Genomic DNA, 17241 nt, shown 5'->3' on the forward strand with positions numbered 1-17241 from the left:
AAGAAGCCATGAGGTGGTAATTGCTCCAAATGCGTGCACATGGTTGCTTACTGGACAGAAATTGCCTGGACTGCGCAGATTACCCCACCTAGGCTTACCTTACCCTGAACCCCCCATGTGGCCTGGGTTATGCTATATGAGTCCGGACCACCTTTCTCCCTTACCGGACCGTAAAGCCCGAAGGAGAGGAACATCTATCTGTAACTACCAGGCCCCACACAAATCAAGGCTTAGTACATGTTTCTGGTGGGTTGTAGTCCATGCGCCCTCCATACACACTACCGCCAACACATGCCACGCGTTTATCAACTTACCCTGTTCTCCCTGGGACTGCTTGTCACTTCCCAAGGGAGCTGAGGAGCCAGAGTTAGGAGGAAGCTCCTCTTCTCTGTAGGAGGAAGAGGCACAATTAAGTTTAGAAAAGTGCTGGATAACATCTTACACCCTCCTAACTACCAACTGGCCAAAGTCTAGAACAACCAAGAGTAAGATCTCAGTGTGTCAAGACAACAAATAAAATAAATCAAAGAGAATTCCTAAAGAAATGAAGGGAGGCAGTTGAGAGAAGCCACAGAGACACCTTTGTCTTAAAACAAGCACAAAACAATCTCCAGAACCTTACATACATCCTGCCAAATTTCTGAGAGTTCTAGTCACAGCTCTCTCTCTAAGAAAGCAGCATTCTAGTCGGGCTCCTAGAGGGTCAGCTGGGGTCTAGAATGTGAAGCCTGCTGCCCACTCCCATCAGTCAGTCTGTTCACTCTGTCCCATGTGGCCCTTCTCCTTACACCCCAGCCCCTCACACTGAAGATGAGGGGGAGCAGAGGCCGGTGTGGTCAGTATGAGACGACTGCAAGAGACAGAGCGATTCAGTGCGGCACCGTCACTGTCCTTTGGATGTGAAGTGCTTTGATTCTCCAAATCGGAGTCTCAGAAAGCCTGAGAGCCAAGTGAATTCCCCTCCTTTCCTACCCTCTCATTAATCCACAGAGCAAATCAGCGATTACCTAATTTTCTTTCCTGGCCTCTCTATTGTCTTCATGTAGCACGAGGTGGGGATGGAGAAGGATGAGGCACCGGAACCTCTTCTCTTACAGAGCTAAAAGCCAAACATAAGTCACATGACTGACCCTATGTAATAACTTAGGAGCTGACCGTCAGCATAATTCTGTGGCTCTAACCCATCACTGTATATAAAGTCTCCTCTCCAAGTGACTAAAAAACATTTCTTTGTGAAGAGGGGCTTCTGAAAAGTGAGTTAATTGCCAGTATTAACTATGGGGAATGAAGTCGGAAAAAGTAATGGAATGCTAATAAATGGCAGAGGAATGAGCGTGCTCTTTGCGTATCCTGGAGAGCGGAATGTCATGCTCAGTAGCGGCTGAGAGCGAGCTCTGATGCATCCTAGGTCACTGTATTAGTCCATGGACATGATAAAGGGAAACTCAGAAACTGTTCCAGTGAAAATAAGCCAGGAAGCTAGTTTGGTCTTGCTTTCATTAAATTTTCAGTTTTATTTTATTAAATTTTTAAAATATGCTATTGTGACACTTGTGACTTTTGCAACATCTATGGCATTTACTGTCCCATGGTAATTATCCATACAGCCATCCATCCGTGACTAGCCAGGGTTCAGGATAATCCAGTTCAACAATTATGGGAAAAGTGTTTTCTCTCTACCTCATAGACTGTGCATACACATACAACACAGACATGATAAAAGATTTACATTTGGAAGTGTAACAAACAAAAGCACTATAACAAAACAGACAAGCTGCTAGATAAGGTTGAATAGGGAGAGACTGTACCAGAGAGAGAAGACAGAAAGCTGACAGACTGTTACATAAAACTAAGAACCTTTCTGTATAAAAATATTGTCACATGGGAAGGAGAATTTACTGTACACCCTTTGCGCCATTTGAATTTTCAACCATACTAATGTTTCCATAAACTATAAAGAAAATAGGAAACCAAAACACCCCAAAACAAAAACAAAACCATAAGCAACATTAAAAGGCAGGTCTTTTCCTTTAAACTGATGAATTAATATACGTACCATGTAAAAATGGAGTCTCGCAGTTCCATATGAATATAATGAATGTGTCAAATGGAAAGTGGGCAAGGAATATGCAACAAGGCAACTCATAAAAACAGTCTATGTCTCTGGCAGTTAGTTCTGCATTGGAATTCCATTTTCATTTGCCTAGTTCCTGCTTCATAAGGATTCCAACTATACCTTCAAACTCTACAAAGAATCTGAAGATAAGTATGGCGTTTCCATCATCAAGAAATTTACAATCTGGAAAAGAGACAGGACAGGACACAAAATGATGACAGCAACCAATGATAAAGAAGGTCTCTGGCCCGGAGCCTAAGAAGAGCTTATGCAGGGTTCAGTTAGAAGAATCAGTGGATGAAGGTGGTATTTGAGGTGGTCCTTCATGATTTGACTTAAAAAAAAAAAACACTTGGAGACAGACAAACTTTATAGGCTTGCAGTGGGATGGGTAGTCATTCTGGACAGAGAACAGAACAAGGAAAGGCAAGAAAGCAGGGAAGTATCAGTATTAGGTGCTCTTAGGAACCATTTTGATTTGCCTTAATTATGGGGTATATATAAAGGGATAAGAAGTTAGAAACGCAAGCTTGAGGTTTGACAATTTAAGGCCATTGTAAATACTTCTGTTCTGGAAAACAGTATGTCCTGTTAAGACAAATGGGGACACCAATGCCACACACAGAGAGGTCAGAGGACTGTTCACCTTCTCTGTTACCTAATTAGTACCAGTTTGATACTGGTACTAATTTACATAATCAGTACCAGTTTAATGCTGGTAATGATTTACAATGGCAAAGCTAGAACTTCTAATTTGCACAGCTTAGATTTGGGTGTTTACGAGTGTTCCTCTGGAAAAATCTAATTGAGTCAAGTAGCTATGCTACCACTCCAAATATTAGGGCTGCCATCTGGCCTATCCCACTGTATTCACTATTCACCGCCCGTTCTTCCCATGAGGCATTGTGTGAAGAAGGTTCATATATAGTCTCTGCTTCCTGAGACCTGCTTCTGAGAACTTACATTTTCAAACATCGCACATCTATAGGGGGCTGCTAACTACTCACAACAGAATATCCAAAACCTGTCAGTGTCAGTGAGTGTACATCTTGCAGTAGGCCATAGGCTCCACTGGTAATGGGAACTTTACAACAAAATGTGGCAAAGGCCTAGTACAGTGTTCCACACCAACCACCTGCTGAGGGCAAGCAGCAAATGCTGAGCAAGATGAAGAGCACATCTGTTTGGAGGCATGGCAGTGTGAAAGAGCTGCTAAAGCAGTGAGACACTGCGGAGACAAGACAGAGAAGAGAAGCCCAGAGACGAGCCTACATTTAGGTCTGCATTTTCCCCCAGGTGACCGCCATTTCCAATTAATTCAAATTAACATAAACTAATGAACATTTCTAGAATAAGAAAAAACAAAACCTATATTTAAAACCCAAGTTTAAAGGCATCTATACAATAAATACCTCATGATTTTCAATGAATAACCTTTTAAATAAAATGATAGTGTACATTATGCTACTGATTAAAGTGAAGATAATTTACAATTATGAGTCCTTCATTTTCTCTATGACTGAAATTCAATCCTATGAGGACAATGTAATTTTGTTTTGATACAAAAGTACATCATAATAATTTAAACATAACTATTGCTCAAGACTGAAGTTACACTATGTGAAAACATGCATAATTTCAAAGCATTATAATTAGATTAAAAGCCAAAAAGGGTACATGTGAAAAATATAAGACAACCTGTTAAAAAGTTTAAGATTATTGTTACCCTGCCTGCTTGTTAGGCCACCATACATAGCACTGTATAATGTTAAGTCTGAAGCTCTGAGTGTGAATTAAGTTCCCTGAAATTAAATGACTGTACTTATTTAAAATAATAGTAATAGGTGGCACTTCTTGGATGTTTACTATGGACAATGTGAACTCTTGAACACTTTATATGTACTACCTCACAACTACCTTATGAAGTAGGTCAGAATCATTATTTCCTTAAGTGTACAGTCTTACCTTCAGATTTTTTGTTACATATATTGATTACATGCCTTGAATGTTCAAAAAAAAAAAAAACAGTATAAGAGACATGTGAACCAAATGCAATGAGTTGATTTTTGGTCCCTGATTCAAAGTAGCTATAATAAGACAGGGTAATAAGGGCAAATTGAAGTGATAATAACTAACATTAAGTCATTATTATTCAAAGGAATAAAGGTATTGTGGTTATTAATGTTCAAAAAGTTAAAAAAATACACTGAAGTACCTACAGGTGAAACAACACGTTTGTACTTTGAAACACAAGAGCAAAACCAATGTGGGGTGGGGGTAATGATCGAACAGGACTGATAAAACAGTTAAATGCTGGAGCTACATGGAGGTTCATTATTGATATTTTCCCTTCCTTTTGTGTATATATGACATTTGATACGAAATTGTAAGGAGGAGCAATGACTGTGTATCTCATAGGTCTGTTGTGATCACTGATTGAGGAAATGTATGTACAGTGCTCAGCAGAGGGCCTAGGGCAGAATAAAGACTTCGTACTATTGTCCTCTGCATTGCCATAACTGCCTGGCTGGGGCCTTCATCTCCTATATTTGTCATTTATCATTAACATGTCATTTATATTACTCTAAGAGCCCTCTGTATGGATGAAAACTTATGTCAAATTCTTTCTCCTCTCAAAAACCTCCTCCACACATGCATTAATTTTTTCAAGCTCCTATATATTGGGTGCTCACTTACTGACAAGCACTGTAATGGGTGCTTTTCAAACATTACCTTCAATCTTTACAACAGTTCTTTAGAGATGAGAAAAAGAGAGTTCGAGTCATTTCCCTGCCCAAGAGTCTATAGCTACTAAGTGCCAAAGCCAAGATTTGAACCCAAGTCACTGTGGTTGTAAAACTTGATCTGTTCTCCAGTCTACACTACATCCTTTCTAAAAAGAATTATAACCACTTATTTTAAAAACTTTCATTAAATTCCCAGTGCCTATAGGATTAATTTATGACCCAATGCAATCCAGACTCAATCTACCTTTTTAATCAAATTAGTACCACTTTTTGAATTATTCATCCTTTGTCCATTTATCTATAATAATGGCTGTGTCTTGTATTCAGGTTTCCACATAAGCATTCTGGGCTTTCTAGTTTGTTCCACTGGTCTATAGCGATCATTCAAGGGTTGGTAACTGCTGTTACCTTAGAGGTGATCTCAGCATCTGACAGAAGGCGGCTAGTAAACTCTGCATAATCAACTAATAAATGCAAAGAACCCACTTCTTCCACACCACCGGGTGAATGTACCTGAGAAACCCCTCCAGTCGAGCTGTAGTCACTGGGAATGGCATTGTGACTGCGACCAGACATAGGGATGCCACGTGTGTAGGGGCGGAATCTCTTATTTAGGTGGCCATCTGAGCTCTGGACATTGAGGCCACTCTTCAGAGGCCCAGGCCTAAAAGGGAAATGAAAGGGAAAAACACAGATGTGCTACTGAAAGGCAACAACATTGTTTTAGGGCTTTATCCCATGGTCACAAAATCATTCTAATGTAATGAAAAAGGATAATGTTGTTAATTTTACTGTTAATTCAGCTAAACCTGTCTCACAAAGTCAGAAAGGGAAAGCTAAGGATTAAAAAATTAAACGTGTCATTCTTCTTATGTGTAGTCTAGGAAACGCACAGAAATGTACAGTGACAGAATGGGGATCAAGGGATGCCTGGCAACAGAGGCAGGGTGAGAGGGAGGTTTTAAGGCTTCATCAAGGGGCACGGGGAAACTTCTGGCAGGAATGATGATGTTCATTATCTTGACTGTGCTGATGGTTTCATGGGTGTGAAATTAGACAAAATAGTTATTGTGGCAAGTTCCTCAAAATGTTCCTCTCTGATTTCAAAGAGGAAAATGTATAGGACAATAATTCTGATAAGGATACGTATCAAAATTTATCAGATAGTACACTTTAAAGAGGCACAGTTTTTTATGTCCATTGTACCTCAATAAAGCTGTTAAAAAAAAATTAGGAGGAACCAACCACTTTTTCTAAGATTCAAACTGAAACAGAAATTTCCTAAACATCTTTCCTGTGAACTAGTCATTCAACCTTTGTGACAGCGCAGACAGCTCACTATCTCCTGGCTGATGAATGCCAACCAGAGGCCAGTTTATTCCTACACTGGATGGAAACATACTTCCCCCTTCACCTACTTCACCTGTGGATCCCATCTGGAGCCAAACCAGGCCAATTGTCCTCCTTTCCTGTGATAGCCCTTCAGATTCTGGCAGACCATTGTCCTTCCCTCCCTCACTTCCTTGCGCCCCTCAGGTTTTTCTCCTCTGGGCCAGGACTTACGTACCTTTGGAAGCCCCTTGCCCGCCACCGCCACCCCGGGACATCTTGCGCTGCTTCCCTCTCTCACAGTGAATTTCGGTCTGTGTCTGCCTCGTCTTGCAGGGCAGCACAGCCCACCAACCGTGCTCCATGGACCACGGGACTAAGGCATTCAGCACTACCACTGACCGGCCTCCTCCCCGTCTTTGTTCTTCTATCAGCACAGAGTAGGAGCACGTTAAGCTTTCTTGGCAGCCGTGACACTGTGCTGACCCAAATTAAAGATGTAAGTTACCCCAAGTCTTTTCACACACATTTGCAGCCTCTTTCTCTCCCATCCAATTCTTCCTCAAGTATAATTAAGCTCAAATGCAGAAATCTGACGTTTTTCTTAAATTTTGTACTGTTGCATGTTATCCGTTGCACAAACCTTGTGATCTTTTTGTTACATACTTGGTTATTCAATGTATCTACAAACCCTCTTAGCCTTAGCATATTTTATGCATATTAATGAAAAATAGTAAAAGGAATTAGACAAAGTAGTTATTGTGGCTAGTTCGTCAAAATGTTCCTCTCTGATTTGAAAGAGGAAAATTACTGGACAATAACTCTGATAATGACCTTTTTTCAAATAGGAAATCCCACCCAGATGAATTCTCACTTACTTAGGCACCAAAGGAGTACGGACTCCTTTGGTGAGCACGGGCGTAAAAGCTGACCTCACACTGCTGTCTTGGTACCTGTGACAAATCACAAACCCTCAGTTAGATGATATGACTTTCTCTTTAAAGCATACACTCATATTCCTGAGATCTTACACTCTTTCTATGGAACATAGGTTCATGGTAGACGAGAAAAGATTGCTTCAAATCTCAAAGATTCAGGAAGGTAAATTTATTATAGGCCTGTCCTAATCTAATAAGAAAAGTATAAAAATGCTTCAAGACCTTTTGAACTATTGAGGTGTACTGATTATTTCCTACCTTCTCCCCAAAGCACTTCAATCACAAATTTAATATCCTCCCACCCATGAATTAAAGACAAAAAAATACTTTAGTGACCCAACTGCACACATCCCCCAGTGCTCTCATTTAGTTCAGTCTGTAAGAGAAGAACTTCACATATTACACATAAGGGCCTGTGCATGGTGCACATAATCACTGTTTATTCCAATTATGGGAAAGATAATACAGAGCCCTCAGTTATAGGCTCACTGGGGTCTAGAAAAATTACCAACCTGGAGAACATGAGAAACCTGTTTGGACCATAATAATAGTAATTTTCTCTCTGACCTCCACAAGAATCCTTCAATCTTTTATGCTAAGTCATCAGAAATATACACCCAAAGTCAAACGTTTTAAAAACCTGAATGTTCACCTTTTCAAATAAATGTACTTATCAAGGATCTAGTGCTGCTACCCACGTTTTGAATTTTGTTGTTATCACTCAGCTAGTGGGACCAAATGAAAACTCAAGTCTTTTAATCTAATCATCTTTATCCCAAGTTATATCCATCAAGTAGGTTTCCTGGGTACACCTCTTTGAGCTCCGCTGATACAATGTATTGGCCCAAAGAAATAAAGTAGCAAAACCTATTATAGTACTATGCTTTAAAGACAGACAGTATTTTCACGTGAAGTAGGGATATTTTAAGTGATTCACCAAGTATTCTGCTAAACCCATACTGTATTAAAGCTCAGAGCTTTAAGAACTGAAGGAAGGGAACAGTTCTGGCAGCACATCTCATAGCAAAGGCTAAAGGAAGGCAGGACATGGCTGATACACACCAAGGTGCTTAAAGAAGTCAAACACCTTGTTTTTTGGGTGTTGAGAGGCATGTGAGACACACAAACCCACTTAGGACTTAAGAAGAAAAAAGGATTTCAAAGTCAAGTCCTCCACCCCGAATAGCCAAAGCAATCCTGAAGAGGAAGAAGAAAGCAGGTGGATTATGCTCCCCGGCTTCAAGCTCTACTACAAAGCCACAGTAATCAAGACAATTTGGTACTGGCACAAGAATAGACTCATAGTTCAGTGGAAAAGACTAGAGGGCCCAGATAAAAAACCCAAGTATATATGGTCAATTAATATATGATAAAGGAGCCATGGACATACAATGGGGAAATAGCAGCCTGTTCAACAACTGGTGTTGGCAAAACTGGACAGCTACATGCATGTGAATGAAACTGGATTATTGTGTATCCCCATACACAAAAGTAAACTCAAAATGGATCAAAGACCTGAATGTAAGTCATGAAACCATGAAACTGCTAGAAAATAACATAGGCAAAAATAGTCTGAATATAAACATGAGCAACTTTTTACTGAATGCATCTCCTCGAGCAAGGGAAACAAAAGCAAAGATGAATACATGGGAGTACGTCAAACTTAAAAGCTTCTGTGCAGCAAAGGACACCATCAACAGAACAAAAAGGCATCCTATAGTATAGAATATATTCGTAAATGACATATCCGAGAAGGGGTTATGATCCAAAATATATAAAGAACTCACATGCTTTAATACCCAAGAAGCAAATAACCTGATGAACAAATGGGCAGAGGATATGAACAGACCACTTTTCAAAGAAGAAATTCAGATGGTGAACAAGCACATGAAAAGATGCTCCACATCACTAATCATCAGGGAAATGCAAGTAAAAACCACAATGAGATATCACCTCACACCAGTAAGGATGGCCAGTATGAGAAGACTAAGAACAACAAATGCTGGTGAGGATGTGGAGAAAGGGGAACCCTCCTACACTGCTGATGGGAATGTAAGCTATTTCAACCATTGTGGAAAGCAATATGGAGGTTCCTCAAAGAATAGAAATAGCATTTGACCCGGGAATTCCACTCCTAGGAATTTACCCAAAGAATAGAATTCTCAGATTCAAAACGACATATGCACCCCTATGTTTATTTCAGCACTATTTGCAATAGCTAGAATACAGAAGCCACCTAAGTGTCCATCAGGAGATGAATGGATAGAGAAGAGTTGGTACATGTGCACAATGGAATACTACTCAGCCATAAGAAACAAACAGATTCTACAATTTGCAGCAACATGGGAGGAGCTGAAGGATATTATGCTCAGTGAAATAAGCCAGGCGGAGAAAGACAAGTACCAAACGATTTCCCTCCTTTGTGGAGTATAACACGAAGCAAAACTGAAGGAACGCAACAACACAGACTCTCAGACTCCCAAGAAGGGACTGGCAGTCACCAAAGGGGAGGGGTGTGGGAGGGAGGGAGAAGGGGATTCAGGGGTATTCTGATGGGCACACATGGCGTGGGGGGGATCAGGGGGACTACAGTTTAGTACAAAGACGGCAAATAGTGACTCTGGCATCTTACTACGCTGATGGGCAGTGACTGCAATGGGGTTTGGCGGGGACACGATAACAGGGGTGAATGTAGTAACCACATTGTTTTTTCATGTGAAACCTTCCTAGGAGTGTATATCAGTAATACCTTAATAAAACAGAATAAAAAGAAAAAACAGAAAAACGAAGTCTAGTCCTCGGTCTGGGGAGGGTCAGCGTATCTTACCAGCAGGAAGGCCTCCAAGGGGATCGGAGGAAAGGAGTGGGGACGGAGGGGTGAACGGGATAGCGATGGGCCGCGGGAGCCGGCGGGGCGGGGCGGGCGGGTGGGCGGCTCCCGGCCTCCGGGGCGGGGCCGAGCTGCGGGGGGCGTAGCTTGCTGAGAAAATTTCCCATGCGGGCGATCGGCGAGATCTGTCGGGCGAGCGGAGCCCAAGGCTCTCTGAGAGACTGACTCCCTTCGCTGGCGCGCCTGGGCCAGAGGCGAGGCGAGCTTTGTGCGTTGGCCGCGCGCGTTCCCAAGTTGCCGGGAGACGGCGCGCGAAGGCCGCCTCGGGGCTCGCGGCTCCGTGCCCACCCCTCCTGTGGGAGTCAGCGCATGGGGCAAAATCACACCCACCCTTATGCTGCCTTGAGCACTTTGACCATGTTTTTATGAACGTTAACGTCTCTCCTCATTGTTTCCTCCTTTTGCGCCCCTTCCAGGAGGGAAGTAGAGGATTAGGGACGTGCTTAGGCTTCTCTGCCACATGGTACTTGTTGTGGGGAGGCGTCTTCACTGGCCAGCTCATGGTCCCACTGGCTGGGAATGTCCTGTGAGGCCCTCCCCTTCCTCCCTCCCCATCCATTGCCTTGATGGGCTTCGTCATGGCCAGAAATCGGGGACCTCTTGGGCACATTCTGCCCCAAATGTGGGCAGGCATGGGGACAGCCTGTCCACGTGGGCCTGCCTTCTCCCCAGGCTGGGAAGTCAGGGACCGCAGACCCAGGTCTTTCTAGCCCGGGGGCTCTTAAATATGGTGGTAGGAGGGGCCAGCCTGAAGGACATGGGGCTCTGTGTCAGCCCTAGGGTCAGGCTGTTAAGATACAGTGGGTCAGGGCATGGGTCATAGGCCAGGGAAGCTCTGCTTGGGGGTGAGGTCCTGCTAAGCCAGGGCCTGGTTCTGAGTCCAGGCTCTGGACCCAGCTGACCTCTTCATGTGCCAGGGCAGTCCCCCTGTGCAGGCACATACATCCAAACAGCTAGCCAGCCCTGCCCAGCACATAGCCCAGCTGTAGTTGTCTTGGTAAAGCAACCAAACAGCCGGCAGGCAGTGATTGGGAAAAACCACCACAAACAGCATGTGGCTGGGAGGTGGGCAGCAGTCAGTTTCTGTAGGTCGTCCTAAGCCCACGAGTGAATGGTGTATGCACTGGCAACTGGGTCCCTTTGCACGCACTGGCCATTGCTGGGTGACAGGGTGTGTCATGCACTAGACACGCATGCGCATGAAGGCTGCTTGCAGAAACTGACCGAGTGGCGGTAAGCAGGTGTTAGTCCTCCACACGGGCATGTTGGGCTAGGGTTCAACCTGATTACAAAAACAAAAACAGGTTTACTGAACTCTAAAGATCACTTTCAGAAACAAAATTTTTTAAGCTGGTAAAAGATTGAAAACTTTTAAATACACTGCTTCCAAATTGATGGCCATTGACAAGGTCAGGATGGAGTTTTAGAGGATGAAGCTTCTCATCTCAGGGTTTTCCATCAGAAGGTTTGTCTGGGAGCACAAATTTTGTTCTGCTTTAGGCATTAAACCCTTCCTTGGCCACGCCCTCCGGACAGCTCCTGTGATTCAACCCCAACTGTCTGGGGACCTTCCAAGAGCAGGACAATGCAAAATTCCCTGTCATCTCTGCTCTTTAAAATGAGAAAGAACGTAGAGAAAGCCATAACTGCTGCTTTGTTCGAGCCACCTTGGGCAGCAGGGACAGTTGACTCCTTGAATCACTGGGGTATAAGCCAGGGAAGTCTTCCTGGAGGCTGTGGCAGGCAGGGCTACAGACAGCCGGCACTCAGGTGGAGGTGGGCGCCCTTCCCTTCCTGTGGGCCACCCCGACTGGGGCTGGGGCCCTTGAGTGGGGAGGCCCCGCCTTGCCCCTGTGGAGTCCTCAGACAGCCCATTGACCCCAGCCTTCCTCTCTCCCTGGTGGCTAAGCACAGTGGCCGAGAAGTCGCGGGTGCCGCAGCTGGAGGAGGAGCTGATCCTGCGGCACGGCGAGATCCAGGAGCTGCCGCAGTGCTTGCTGCACCCGGGCGCGCCCCCCGCCGCCCACGGGGAGGCTGCCGAGACACTGCAGCCGCGGGAGCGGCTGCTGTCGGCCAGCAAATAGCACCAGAGGGAGAGCAGAGAGCGGTGCTGCGGGACAAGTACAAGAAGGCCCTGAGGGCCTACCGGGCGGAGGTGGAAAAGCTCCGGGTGGCCAAGGAGAAGTACACGCAGGAGTGGGGGAAGGTCCAGCAGGCCACCAGCGAGAAATGTGGCTCATGGACAACTGGAAGTCCTAGCTGGACTCACTGGCCTCGGACCACCAGAAGTCCCTGGAGGACCTCAAGGCCACCCTGAACTCCGGCCCTGCGGCCCAGCAGAAGGAGAACAGAGAGCTGAAATTAGGGATGGAGGGCATCAAGATGGAGCACCAGCTGGAGCCAGGCAACCTGCGGGCGAAGCGCCGCATCGAGATGGCCATGCACATGAAGGAGAAGGAGGGTCTGCGGCAGGAGCTGCAGGAGGCCCAGGATGAGGTGGCTGGGCTACAGCAGCACTGGTGGGCCCAGCTGGAGGTGCAGGCTGGCCAGCCCCGGCTGGAGCTGCAGGAGGCCCGGGACGGGTGCCGCGATGCCGACCTGCGTGTGCACGAGCTGGAGAAGCTGGATGCGGAGTCCCGGGGGCAGGCACAGGCCATCGAGTCTCCCAAGGAGCAGATCTCCCTGGCCAAGAGGAAGATGCTGGATTAGCAGGTGCTGCAGTGGGCAGAAGCCCAGAGCAAGCAGGAGGCTGAGAGGCTGCAGGAGAAGCTTCTTGTTGATGAAAACAGACTCCAGGCTCTCGAGTCTCTGTGCATTCCCAGCACACCAATGTAGACAGCCACCCCTGCTGCTAGGGCGGACCCATGGGTTGCGTGTGAGGGTCCAGCTGTGGAGGGCCTGGGTGTTTACGAGCCACTTTGTCCCAGCCTGGAGAGGCATTCTCCTTGTCCCCAGGTGCATGCCGGGGAAGATCCTTGTCCCTCCATCAGTCAGAAGGGCAGCTGGGCCTGGTGACTGGGGCCCCAAGCTGGTCTGCTCAGACGTGGCTGGGACCCCACAGGCCAGGCAGCAGAGAACACCTCGGCACTGAGAATGGGTTTCTCCGACGGCCCGCATCCCTGATTCACCCAGATGTCTCCCTGTGGAGGGCAAGCCCTATGCATTCCCAGAGGGCCCATCTCCAGCACAAGCACCTGGAGGTGGCCCCTTTCTGCCAGTCCTAATGAGACCGAGCGACAGTCCAGCAGCCACTTCCTGAGAGTGTGGGCGTCCCCAGAGTGGGCTCTGGAAGGCTAGAGGTGGATGGCCAGAGAGGCTGCTCCCACTAGTACCAGTTTTGCCCCAAATTCGGAAGGCTGAGGCCCTTGGTAGCGTAGGCTATGTCCACTCCAGCATGACCAGGAAAGGCCTTCGCGTGTTTCCTGCCACTAAGGCCACACACTGCCCCGTCTCCCCTGAACTCCCACGAAGTTGGTATTTTCTCCATAGATGAGCAAACCAAGCCTCTGAGATGAGTAACTTTCCCAGGTTTCTTGCTCATCAATGACAAAGGGCATATCTAGCCTACTGCGGAAGGGCTGACAAGGGCCCAGGATGACAGTGATCAGATCTTGCCTGAAGGGACACGCAGCAGCATAATCATTGATTTCATCCAAGCCCTGGGGCTTGTTGAGCCTGTGGTTCTCCTTGTTCATTTAAACCAGAATTTGGCATCTGAGCAGTAAGTGTTCAGGAGTTCCAAGTGCTGGGTACCTTTTTTGTGAAAGGAGCTCTGCCTCAATCATACCTCGAGGTCCCCCTGCAGGGGCCTTCTCACCCACTCCTCCCTGTTTTTAGCAAGTGCTCTGCCCGGACCCTGGGCAGAGGGAAGAGGAAGAGCCCCAGGTGAGCTTGTGTGCACGTGGCCTGACTGGCTGCCCAGGGCAGGGGTTTAGGCCTGGACCCCTAGTCTCCCTGGACCTCCCTAGTCAGGGAGGTTTTGGACGGCTGTGGTTCCACAGGACAGCACCCCCTTCAGTCAGAGACTTTGGGCCAAAGATTGGGTGGTGACCTCAAGGATCCCATCTCTTGACTTGCATACATATGGGGCCTCCACCCAGATCCACATGCCTCCCAAATTCAGAATTTTAAGTCCAGGGACAGCTAGATTTTGGTCTCATGTAGAAAGTGTGGAAAATTTAAAGAAATGTTTTAGTGTGTGTCTCATTTTGGGTGCTTAATCATAGCTAGCTGAGACTAAAATGGGGCTTGGAATGTATGAGCAGAAGCATGAGGGGCAGGCTGATGGAGGTGACTGCCTGTTCAGTGCTGTGCTGCCGTGATTGGATTCTGCAGTGTTCGATTCTGGGAAACTGCATGCTCAGGGGACAGCCAGCTCGGATGGTGCCCCCTACCTGCCACGTCCTGGAGGGAGGTCTCCGGGTGGAATGTGCTAGAGGTGGGGGACTCTAACAGCCCCCGCTACAAGCCTGAGGCCAGCTCTGAGCAGTCCACTGGAGTTTCGTTCCCAGGAAGCCCAGCCTGGCTTCTTACTCTGTGGTGCTGCGCAAGGCCTTTTCTGCATCTCAGTCTTCTCCGTAGAACAGGGAGTTGAGTAGTTTAGAGGAGACTGCTGGTGAAAGAGCAGTGTCCTGTCTGGCACACAGTAGGTGCACACTGTAACACATGGGAGCCTGTCCCCTGCCCTTCCCCTCCCCCTCAACCCAAGTGGACCTCTCACGTCTGCGGTGACCCATTCTGGCAGCCCTAGACGTCACGGCCAGTCCGGAACTTTCTCAAATGCCTGGCTCATGGCTCAAGGCCTGGCACCTTGCTTCTCTGCAGCTCTTGGCTCAGGGAACCACCCCATCTGCTGGGCTGCTCAGGCATTCTGGCCAGTGTGGGGATGCGGGCCCATGGTTCCAGGTGCCCCCTTCAGGGGACAGTTTTATGTCTTCTGGGACTCAATAGATTGAGAATTGGCAGGACCCTTGGGGTCCCCCAGCCACCCTCCCCACATGCCTGATACCTGCTGTTGTCGAATTCTCCCAGCAGTTGGCAGCCCTGGGAGCCGGACGTCTTCACCTCTGCCGTAGGCCCGGAGGCTGGAGTGGGCACAGGGACGGGCTTGCTGAGATCCTCATGGTCATAGCTGCCCGGCCCTGCTTGAGCAGGGGAGAGGCCCTGGGGAAGGCTCTGTGACTGAGCCTCAATCTCCAAAACTGAGCATGGGGACACCCCTCCTATAGGGGTACGGTGCGTGGCAGACATGTAGTGTGGTGGGTGTGTTGGAAGTGCTGGTGCCGTGGACCCCTGGCCCTGCTGCCATGAGCGCCCCACAGCCTCACGTGCCAGGTGCATCCCTGAGGACCCAACTGTGGCCTCTGCCTGTTTCCTCCCCAGCAGAATATCCGTGTGTGGGACTTGCAGGAACACGTATGCCTCCAGCCCTTCTGTGGAAAGCTGTTTGCCCCGGGAAACTGCCCTGTCACCAGTGCCTACTTCCACCCGAACGACAACACCCTGGTCTGCAGCACCTTTTCAGTGAGTGCTGTGCAGCAGGGGCGTGGCTACACATAGAGGGTGGACACTGTGGCCAGGGTCTGTGTCCCCCAGGACTCCCAAGGGATGGTCATGTCCTGTCCCTCCTGGGACTGTGCTTTATTTACGCCATGAGGATGAAGCTGAGAGTGTTTCTTTCCCATGAGGATCCCATCTCTTGGGATTTCCTGGAAGACTGTTTGTATTCCCCCAGCCTGCCACCCTCTCAGATGCTGCTCTTTTCCCGATCTGTGCATCCTCCGGACTCTCCTCCTGGAAGCCCGCCCTGATCCCCACTCTGGGTCAGGAACCTCCCCTCTAAGCTCCCTTGGTCCCATGCCTTCCCCTCAGTATTGGCCCTCATAACTGTCCTGTCCGTCTCTTGGGACTTTCCTGCTAAATCATGACTTCCCTCCAGGAAGGCAGGGCCCACACCTGAGCAGTCCCTCTGGAGAGGACTTGGAGAGAAGTGATGTGAAGACCATCTGTGAGTTGTGACTTAGCTGGTGCCCATGTGCCCTGTGTACTGCCCCTGCCCCTGCCCCTGGAGGACAAGATATACGGGAGAAGCACAAGGGGCTGACTGTCTGGGTTGATGTGGGGTCTAACGACAAAATGGGGATTTAGGAGAGGCCTGAACAATGGGCAGCCAGTGGATGGGAGGTTCTATAAAGGCTGATGAGGTGTCATTTGTGGTTGGCAGGAAGGGGTAGCTCCACAGAGGCCTGTACTCCCTGTCGGCCAGCCACCCTGGCACATATGCCAGCCTTGTGCCCCTGACTGGCTCTCCCCAGATAGTGAGTTTCATGGGTTCCTCCACCTCTGCTGAGTGCCAGAGTGGCTGCAAGCATTTGTTGAATTAAGTAGACTTTTGAAGCTCATTTCAGGTCATCACACGTTATCAAATCCCTGCTCTTTGTCAGGAGCAGAAAATACATTAATTAGACTCTGTTCCATCCCTCAAGGAATCTACAGAGTAGAAGGAGAACAGGGAATTTCAGTACAAAATGCCGTTTGTTGTCATGAAGATGAGTTAGGTGGCTCGTGGAGCACAGAGGCATTGATCCTTAGACGGTCCCAGGATAGAGGGTAGTCAGGGAAGGCTTCCCAGAGGAGGGACATTAGATCGAGGCTTTAAGCTCCTCTGAAGTCATGAGGGACCTTGGGCTTGGACTTTGGGGGTTATGAGAACACTAGGGTTTGGGAGTCCTGATCTCAGGGAGTAGAGGTCACAGAGTAGGGGTGAGAGGCATGCTGGGGAGCTGAGGGGCCTGGCTGGCTCAGGCGTGTGCACAGTCTGGATGTCTTAATGTCTGAAAAGTCTCTCTCTGGGCCCAGTCACCGAGGGCAGAGCCCTCTGACTGCCCAGCTGTCTGCCCATCTCCTCGCTTACAGATTGGCATCCGAACAGGGTACTTGGAGACCCAGGGGCGTGGGAATGGACAGGAGAAGACCACACTTACAGCTCACCCCTGTGCGCCAACCTCTATAACACGAACGTGAAGCAGGTGAGTGGGCCACGCTTGTCTCTGCGGCAGGCGTTCCGGGTGGCACAGGCAGGACCCAGACCTCCCGATGTGTCTGAATCAACATCCAAGGGGCAGTCGGTGCCCGTGGTGGGGTGGGGCGGACTCTCATGGCCGGCAGCTCGGTAGAGGCTTGGCCGGAGGTGAGGTGGGATCTCCGCCACTCGGCCAGTGG

The 17241-nt window shown here is 48.0% G+C and overlaps 1 long non-coding RNA gene and 1 pseudogene across 1 annotated transcript; one reads left to right on the forward strand and one right to left on the reverse strand.

The window, feature by feature from the left end:
• Nucleotides 1–1007: 1007 nt before the first annotated feature.
• On the reverse strand, nt 1008–7148 carry LOC130683892 (uncharacterized). The gene is made up of 3 exons (XR_008997933.1): nt 7071–7148; nt 5377–5527; nt 1008–1099 (listed from the first exon to the last, which is right to left on the reverse strand). It is a non-coding gene; the product is annotated as an uncharacterized LOC130683892 (long non-coding RNA).
• A 7767-nt stretch (nt 7149–14915) lies between these two features.
• LOC130683996 (uncharacterized) overlaps nt 14916–17241 on the forward strand; it is a 31748-nt pseudogene continuing 29422 nt past the window's right edge.

Source organism: Manis pentadactyla, chromosome 5, assembly GCF_030020395.1.
Source record: "Manis pentadactyla isolate mManPen7 chromosome 5, mManPen7.hap1, whole genome shotgun sequence".
Classification (NCBI taxonomy): domain Eukaryota; kingdom Metazoa; phylum Chordata; class Mammalia; order Pholidota; family Manidae; genus Manis; species Manis pentadactyla.